We start from the raw sequence: 8,086 nt of genomic DNA on the forward strand, positions 1-8,086 counted from the left end.
TGATGACTTTCTTCAATGAGGTTATCCATTTCCCTGATATGAGAAGAGAAGAAACATTCTTAATTTCATAAAAACAAGTAGTGAAAGGATATTGATAAAAGAATTTCGCATAAGAAAAGATGACTTCTGGCAATTTCGGCAGTTTGATATCTGAGTGTTTTCTCATGATAATCTTTCTTGCACTCCTTTTGAGTCATTGAACTTTTTCGGGCTTTTACATCATCCTTCATTTTGGATGTTCCTGATTTTTCTCTCTTTTTCAGGGAAAGGGTACGTCACAAACTCCTTCATCTTGGAGATGTTCCGATCCTTCATTTTCTCAGGGATTATATATGATGGTATTGGCTCAAAGGTCTTTAGATGATAGCATAAATCAAATATCATTTAGGGTTTGTCGGTAGGTCCATCACACTCGCTTTCATCTCGACGGTGATCTGAACTTTCCCTAGAAGGATCCTTCACAAACTCCTTCATCTCGGTAGATGATCCAAATCTTCTTTGGCCCCGGGGGTCTACTCGCTTAATTCGCCTTCATCTTGGCGACAATTGAGAGATCCCTTTTGCAGATATTTGATTGCAACTTTAGAATAAGAAGATATGGATTAAGTGGGTTTTTTTTTTTGTAACTCAGGATATTTCTACTGTCTGATTGCCAGAAAATCATCTTTAAACACGCGCCATAGCCATGATCAATATCAATTCGCTTCCGGTTTTTCAATGTCATCGAATATTTATTTCACTAATCCTACCGAGGATATTTCTTTCATCCTTTTGGTTGATCAAACAGGAAAAAGATTTGAATTTTACCTCTTTTTCGCAAAGAGTTTCACCTTTTATAAAGAAAATACTAGAGGTAATCCGAGGTAATTCTTTTGTGCAGTAAGATTTATTTGGAATCAACAAATTTTTTTAGCAAATTGGCACAGTTTTCATGACTTCTATGTGAAATATTTACTCAATATAGACTTTGATGCGACCTTTAGTTGTAATTTATGATTTTGGACATTCTGATCAGTAAAATTGGAACCTTTCATTTAACGACCAGCGAAGGAGCTGGAACCTTTCATTTAACGACCAGCGAAGTAGCTGGGACATTTCATTTAACGACCAACGAAGGAGTTGGAACATTTCATTTAGCGACCAGCGAAGTAGCTGGAACATTTCATTTAACGACCAACGAAGGAGTTGGAACATTTCATTTAGCGACCAGCGAAGTAGCTGGAACATTTCATTTAGCGACCAGCGAAGTAGCTGGAACATTTCATTTAGCAACCAGCGAAGTAGCTGGGACATTTCATTTAACGACCAGCGAAGTAGCTGGAACATTTCATTTAGCGACCAGCGAAGTAGCTGAGACATTTCATTTAACGACCAACGAAGTAGCTGGAACATTTCATTTAACGACCAGCGAAGTAGCTGGGACATTTCATTTAGCGACCAGCGAAGTAGCTGGGACATTTCATTTAACGACCAACGAAGTAGTTGGGACATTTCATTTAATGACCAGAAAAAACTGGGACCTTTCATTTAACGACCAACGAAGGAGTTGGAACATTTCATTTAGCGACCAGCGAAGTAGCTGGAACATTTCATTTAACGACCAACGAAGGAGTTGGAACATTTCATTTAGTGACCAGCGAAGTAGCTGGGACATTTCATTTAACGACCAACGAAGTAGCTGGAACATTTTATTTAACGACCAGCGAAGTAGCTGGGACATTTCATTCAGCGACCAGCGAAGTAGCTGGGACATTTCATTTAACGACCAACGAAGTAGTTGGGACATTTCATTTAATGACCAGAAAAAACTGGGACCTTTCATTTAACGACCAACGAAGGAGTTGGAACATTTCATTTAACGACCAGCGAAGTAGCTGGGACATTTCATTTAATCATTTAATGACCAGCGAAGTAGCTGGGACATTTCATTTAATCATTTAACGACCAGCGAAGTAGCTGGGACATTTTATTTAATCATTTACTGACCAGCGAAGTAGCTGGGACATTTCATTTAATCATTTAACGACCAGCGAAGTAGCTGGGACATTTCATTTAATCATTTAACGACCAGCGAAGTAGCTGGGACATTTCATTTAATCATTTAACGACCAGCGAAGTAGCTGGGACATTTCATTTAATCATTTAACGACCAGCGAAGTAGCTGGGACATTTCATTTAATCTTTTAACGACCAGCGAAGTAGCTGGGACATTTCATTTAATCATTTAGCGACCAGCGAAGTAGCTGGGACATTTCATTTAATCATTTAACGACCAGCGAAGTAGCTGGGACATTTCATTTAATCATTTAACGACCAGCGAAGTAACTGGGACATTTCATTTAATCATTTAACGACCAGCAAAGTAGCTGGGACATTTCATTTAATCATTTAACGACCAGCGAAGTAGCTGGGACATTTCATTTAACGACCTGATTTAAGATTGGGACTTTTGAAAGACAACCAGTATGAGGACTGAGTTTTGTGACTGAACTTGATCTTTAGATTTTGAAAATTTAGCAAAATAGCTAGCGTGAACACTAGGTTTTTTTCAACTGAGGGTCGGGAAGGAGATCGGCCTATTTAAGATATTTAAAGATTGAAGCAAGAAGAATGGCCGGGATTTTCAGGATTATCCCTTATCCTGAAGAGAAAAATAGAATAGACATTTTTGAAGAGAATTTAGAAAGAGAATGATTCAGGTTTATCCCTTAACCTGAAGGGGAAATAGAAGATTTTATGAAGAGATAACCTGAGACTTGAATTTAGAAGGAATATGACAAAATTTAGAATTTATGATCTATGATTTAGATGGACCAGGTATGTGACGGGGAATGTAAAAATAAACTTTGAGAAGACGAAAGGATATAGAACTTTGAAAAAAAAATGTAAAATATTTGAGGAAATTGATTTATTTTTGTAAAAAAGAATTCTCACAGGTAGCATGGTTGCCCCTATGAGTGATCTCAAGATTATCCCTTATCCTGAATGGGGAAAAGAATAGAATTTAAGGAGATTTAATGAAGGGAAATTGATATAAATCTAGAAAATCAACAAAGATTGACAAAACTTGTATTTACAAAAGAATCCTCATAGGTAGCGTTATTGCTCCTACGAGGGGTTTCAGGATTTTCCCTTATCCTGAATGGGAAAAAGAATAGAATTTAAGAAAATTTAGCGAAGGCAAATTGATATAAATCTAGAAAATCAATAAAGATTAACAAAACTTGTATTTACAAAAGAATCCTCAGAGGTAGCATTGTTTCTCCTACAAGGGGTCTCAGGATTTTCCCTTATCCTGAATGGGAAAAAGAATAGAATTTTAGAAAAATTGAATAAAGGAAAATTGATATAAATCTAGAAAATTTAACAAAGATTGACAAGACTTGTATTTACAAAAAGAATCCTCATAGGTAGCGTTATTGCTCCTACGAGGGGTCTCAGGATTTTCCCTTATCCTGAATGGGAAAAAGAATAGAATTTAAGAAAAATTGAATAAAGGAAAATTGATATAAATCTAGAAAATTTAACAAAGATTGACAAGACTTGTATTTACAAAAAGAATCCTCATAGGTAGCGTTATTGCTCCTACGAGGGGTCTCAGGATTTTCCCTTATCCTGAATGGGAACACCTCGGACAACGAGGATCAGGTTTATCCCTTAACCTGAGCGGGAACACCTCGGGCAACGAGGGTCAGGTTTATCCCTTAACCTGAAAGGGCAAATAAACTCGATAAAATTTAATAGAATTGAGGAAAAATTGATAAAACTTGATAAAACTCGATAAAATTGATGTAAACTTGATAAAGATATAAATAAAGATATAAATAAAGATATCCAAATTAACTGAAAATTTATAAGATTTAAGAGAAAAAGGAGTTTTTCTGATCCTGCCTGCATATGGGATCTTGAAAGGAAAAAGGTTTATTTAAAAGATAGGTGAAAAATCATTTTTAGAAAGAAAATCCACTGCGAGAAGAATGATCAGCGCGAGATCTGATCTTTTAAAAAGGGAATCATCATGAGAGATCATCATGAGGTTTTGTTTTCGAGGATAGAGGTTTTAAAAACCAATTTTAAGAAAAACAAACACGAGGTGATGATTTTGAAGACAAATGGTTTTCAAAACCTAATTTGGAGAAGGAAAATCAACATGTTAGTTTATTTTAAAAGGGATTTAGATCAAAATATTTGAACTTTTGAAGACTTTTGAAGACTTTTGCAGAAATTTTATGATTTTGAAAATCCTCATAGGTAATATCATTTCTCTCATGATGGAGGAAAACAAATTTTGAAAAATAGATGACAAGGATTTAAAATTTTTGAAAAAATAGCATACAGGATCAAAAAAGAATTTTGAAGAAATCAGAAGAAAAGACAATACACCTATGTTTTAAAGAGGAAATTTTGAATAATATATACCCAGGGTTTTGGAAAATATAAGGAAGATATATATATATAATATTATTCAATCACAAACATACGAGAAAGGATGCACAAATAGCACTCCCTAAAGCTGACTCTATATGCAATATTTGAAATGGCTTGTAGGACCTTAATCCTAACTCTAGGATTTATATCATCTGATTCCAATCAAGGTATGCCGATATACTCAAGTCGAAGCTCGAAGTACGTGGCATATAAGATATCTCTCCGGTTCTAAGGTAAAGGCTTCCCAACATCCTTGAGCACCTACCGATATACCTCGGACTATGGCCCTTAGGTACGTGGTAGGGGGCGCGAACCCAAATAAGTGGTCCAGTTGTGAGGCTCTCTCCCGAACTATGGTTCAGTGAGACAGCCCAGCAACGTGAAGACCGGGACAATATAGGTAGGGATGTTTTCAAAATATGATCAACATGCAATAAAATCAGAAGGCTCTAATGCAAGTCCTAAAGAGATAGATTCAAATGAAAAGAAGCATACACTTGCATACATTGTTTGCATTCAACCTGTAGAATTGAGGAGAGTTGTATTTAAGACCTAAATCTAATGTGAACATGGATATAATCTCCTCAATATGGTCCTACCAAACCATACTTAGATCCTATATGCAGAGATGTCAGCTTAGGACAGAGTCTAGGCTCCTAAGTTTTGCATGAAAAATGTAGCTGACATATGTTAGAATAAAGACTTAGATTATATAAAAGCAAAGCAAAGGCATAATTCGACCAGACGGAGACGGGTCCCATCACGGTCGCCAAAACTGTGATCATCGCAAAATTTTTCCTTTCTCTTGTGGTTTTTCTCTCTTCCTTCTCTTTTCCTTTTCTAACCTCTTATTTTCCTCCTTTTTGAAGGGAGAAGAAATAAAAGAAAGAAAAGAAAGAGAGAAGAGAAAAGAAAAGAAAGAGAGAGAGAAGAGGAACTCTTTTGCGTGGTCTCACTTGACCTGGATTTGAAATTATTTAGAAAATTACTCGCCTCCGTTTTGAAAATATTACGGGAAAAATGGAGAGACGGGATTCGCTCGTCGGTACGAGGTTCGACCGTTCCTGGCGCCTTTACCAGGGGTAATCGAACCAAGGATCGAATCTATGCCTTTTGCTTTGCCTAAATATAATCTAAGAATTTATCCTAAAGATCTAAATGCACAAGGAGTCATGCTTGTGCAATGCGAGGATGTATGCTCTTTTCGAAAATTTGATTTGGAATTTTCCAAGTATTCTAAGATGAACTTGGTAAAGGAGTGAAGAAATGATTTAGAACTTGAGATAGATCAGAGGAGTTCTAAGTTTTTGAAGTAAATCAGGATTTGGAAGGATAAATGAGAAAGAATGACTTGAAACTTTGAAATGAAAGGAAATGAAGTTTTAAAGTCAAAAATGGACTTTGAATTTGAATTTAGGAAAGAGAATGAATACTTGAGATGGAATTGAATTTGGATTTTTAAGTTTGGAATGGATCTGAGATAATCAAATGGTTTTTAAGAATAGAAATGGATTTAGGGATTCAGATTAGATCCGAAAATGGAAATGAAATCTAGGATTGGAATTGGATTCCAAATCCAAAACAGAATGGGATCTGAGATTTGGAATCCAAGATGGACTTTTGGGTTCTGGATCCTGAAATGGAGTGAATCTGAAGTCTGAGATCCAAATATAGGGTTGGACTCTAGATCCTAAGATGGATTTGGATCTGAAGTCTAAGATCCAAAGTGAGTGTTGAATCCTGGATCCTATAAGGAAATTGGATCTGGAGTCTAAGATCCAAAGTGAGTGTTGAATCCTGGATCCTAAAATGGATTTAGAATTTGTTTGAATTAAGAACATCCAAGTTTTGAATCAAACTTGGAATATGAATTTCAAAGTCAAATGGGACTTTGAATTTGAAGTCTGAAGAAGATGAATCAAGAATTTCTAAGTTGGAATTGAATTTGGAAAATGAAATTTAGAATTTGAATCTTGAATATACAAATGAATTTCAAATTTTAAATTGGACTTGAATTTTGAATGGAGTTTTGAATATAAAATGAATTTGAATTTTCAAAGTCAAATTGAACTTTGAAATCTGATTTGAATTTGAATATAAAAATGACTTTGTAATCTCAAAGTTAAATTGAACTTTGAGATTGAGAATAAAATTGAATTTGAAAATGAAAGGATGAATCAGATCTTATAAGAATTGAAGATAGATTGAGGAAGATATTTACACCACTTGGAGTTTTTGAAAAAGGAATTTTGAAAATATGATGCAGTTCTATCCTAAATGATGAATGAATTTGAAGAATTTTGAAATTGGATCTTGAAAAGCTATTTCATTCTTTAGATGAATTAAAACAAGATTGAAGATATAATATATCCTTGACTATGGTCATTGGATGTATTATATAATAATCTATATTTAGATTCAGGTGAAGAATAAAACATATTTTTGTGCTTTTATAGAGTTTAAAATGAAATTAACTCTCAATATACCCTGACTATGGCCATTGGTATATATTTTGAGCCAATTTTAAGTTAAACTCTAATAAAAGAAAGAAATATTTGAAAATATGATGATTTTTGAAAAGAGGGATCCAGTGTGGATCAAGTGTTATTTCATAAAAGATAAAAACACTAAGTCTTGTTTACATCCCGACTATGGCCGTTGATGTAGATCATCAACTTAGGATTAATTACCTCTTACGAAATGGTGCACGTGACATTCGTGTTTCACCATTGTGAGAATTTGAGAAATAAGGCGAAAATGTATGAAAACGGGTAATTCATGATATTTACAATGCTCATTCATTCTATCTAAGACTGGAAATATAAATATTCTCATTTAGCATATAGCTATTACAATCTTTGAACAGAACTTGAAATTGAAATTAGTATTCCTGAGTTAAGAGAATACCATTTTGCCACCTATTCCCTGCAAAATCTAAGTTAATACAGGATGGAAGATACATAGAGAAAGCAATTTACAAAAGGACACCATATTGAGCTTAAAAGGCAATTAATGAGATATTCATGTCTGTACTTCATACTAATGAGAAATGTAATGTAGATGACAAATTTCATACTGGAACCTTGTATATACATGTAATATCTAGAATAATGATGAACCTAAAGTAAGTTTTGCCAGGAATGACCTGTTTGGAATGCCCTCTAAATATAAATGAAATGCTGGAGTGATGCTTCTGAGCTAACAGAAAATTTTATGCCTAATGAGTGGTATGTATTAGTGGTGTTTATACAGAAATGATGTATATACAACAAGGAGCACACATATTGCAACTTGAGTGTTACAACAGTGAAAGCAGGAAGGTGGAAATGCAAGTGATGTGGGTGTGGGCTGTGAAGATGTGTAGTTACTGTCAGTGGAATGATGAAGAGCCTGTAGTGTGGCTACAATGAGTGTATTTGGAGATTTTGAAAAAGGTATGGTTTATGAAGGGTGTCAGCCAATGTTAATGATATAATACATGCAAAAATGGACTTGTCAAAGGACTGGACGAGCCTGTTGATATTAAAGCTAATACACTAACATATCTGATAAGGATGTTATGCAGAAAATACATGTGGATGCATCAAGAAGCAGATGACGAATGGGCTACAGGGGATTTGAATTTGCAGTAAACATCACCAATGCTCAAATGTGGCGA

The sequence above is a fragment of the Nuphar pumila genome, chromosome 7, assembly GCF_984573655.1.
Source record: "Nuphar pumila chromosome 7, dmNupPumi1.hap1.1, whole genome shotgun sequence".
Classification (NCBI taxonomy): Eukaryota; Viridiplantae; Streptophyta; class Magnoliopsida; order Nymphaeales; family Nymphaeaceae; genus Nuphar; species Nuphar pumila.